The sequence below is a fragment of the Octodon degus genome, unplaced genomic scaffold (genome assembly GCF_000260255.1).
Source record: "Octodon degus isolate 3935 unplaced genomic scaffold, OctDeg1.0 scaffold00022, whole genome shotgun sequence".
NCBI classification, from domain to species: domain Eukaryota; kingdom Metazoa; phylum Chordata; class Mammalia; order Rodentia; family Octodontidae; genus Octodon; species Octodon degus.
This window is the reverse complement of record NW_004524598.1, coordinates 12901413-12903124: the sequence shown is the minus strand read 5'-3', so window position 1 is coordinate 12903124 and position 1712 is coordinate 12901413. Positions and strand designations below refer to the sequence as shown.

At 38.2% G+C, this 1712-nt stretch overlaps 1 pseudogene; it reads left to right on the top strand.

Moving 5' to 3' along the window:
• The first annotated feature begins 211 nt into the window (after positions 1-211).
• LOC101593271 lies at positions 212-1005 on the top strand (annotated as a pseudogene).
• Positions 1006-1712: the final 707 nt, after the last annotated feature.

Below are 1712 nucleotides of genomic sequence, written 5' to 3'. Positions count from 1 at the left end.
CTCAAATTATGAAATTCTGCTCCAGAATTCATTCCATTAGATAAGCTGGAGAGCAGCAGACTTTTATGTCTATGTTTTTTCTTAATCAAGTTCAAAAGTAAGAATATGAGAACATATAATTCTACATTAATGCTTAGCCTCCTTTCCCCTATAAACTTATGTTCTTTTGCTCAAAGCCTAAAGGAGGCCTTTTGGCTCTCTGAGCAGCATCATGGCAGTAGGCAAGAACAAGCACCTTATGAAAGGCGGCAAAAAAAGGAGCCAAGAAGAAAGTGGTTGATCCATTTTCTAGGAAAAACTGGTGTGATGTGAAGGCACTGGCTATGTTCAATGTAAGAAATATTGGAAAAATACTTGTCACAAGAACCCAAGGCACCAAAATTGCATCTGATGGGCTCAAAGGTTGTGTGTTTGAAGTGAGCCTTGCTGATGCACAGAATGATGAAGTGGCCTTTAGAAAATTCAAGCTAATTTCTGAAGATGTCCAGGGCAAAAACAGCCTGACTAATGTCAATGGAATGGGCCTCACCTGTGACAAAATGTGTTCCATGGTCAAAAAATAGCAGACCATAATTGAAGCACATGTTGATGTCAAGACTACTGATGGTTATTTGCTTCGATTGTTCTGTGTTGGCTTTACTAAAAATGCAACAATCAGATACAGAAGACCTCTTATGCTCAGCACCAGCAGTTCTGCCAGATCTGGAAGAGGATGATGGAAATTATGACCTGAGAGGTGCAAACAAATAACTTGAAGGAAGCGGTCAATAAACTGATTCTAGACAGCATTAGGAAAGACATAGAAAACGCTTGCTAGTCTATCTACCCTCTTCATGATGTCTTCATCAGAAAAGTAAAAATGCTGAAGAAGCCCAAGTTTGAATTGGAAAAATTCATGAGGTTCATGGTGAAGGTAGTAGCTCTGAAAAGTCTACTGGAGATGAGACTGGAGCTAAAGTTGAACAAGCTGTTGGATATGAGCCACCAGTCAAAGAGTCTGTTTAAGATCCAGATTTTTTCCCATAATTTTATTGATAAACAAATAGCAGTGAGACAGTTTCAAATAAAATTGGTAGGACAGTTTCAATAATTAACACATTGCATACATTCACATCCTAGTGGTTAATTGCTGTACAAGATGCTGATATGATATCCTATTTACAAACACCATTAGAACAAATCACTCTATTCATTAAGAGAATGTAACTGTATATCTATCCTAACCACTTTGAATACACAGATGTAAAATGGACATTCATCTGTATACCCTTTTTTTGTTAAGTTCCGTTATTTGAATATTATAGGTGTGTAAACTCAGTAAAATATTCTAAAAGAGTCCAGTAGTCCATAATAGTATTGGGTCTTCGGCTTGACTGGCAATATCAGAGATTGTTGACCTGAGTCCCCTAGAGCTAAGCATAACAGCATGGTTATACTTCTTATATTTCCTTTTTATACTTTTCTGCTGAATGGTTAAGAACAAGGTAAAGTAGGAACTATACAACAAGAGTTGTAGCTTTTGGGTCTGATAAGGTCAGTGAAATCTCCTCAGGATTGATCCTGAGATCCTGTACCTCAGATTGTAGAACCTTTGTCAGTGTCAGCCATGTGGATGAGTCATGGAAATGCTTGGCCAATGTGCTCTCTGTGAAAGCCTGAGAGAATGTTTTCTCCCCATGTGACTCTCCTTAGGCACACTCTATGTCACCGAT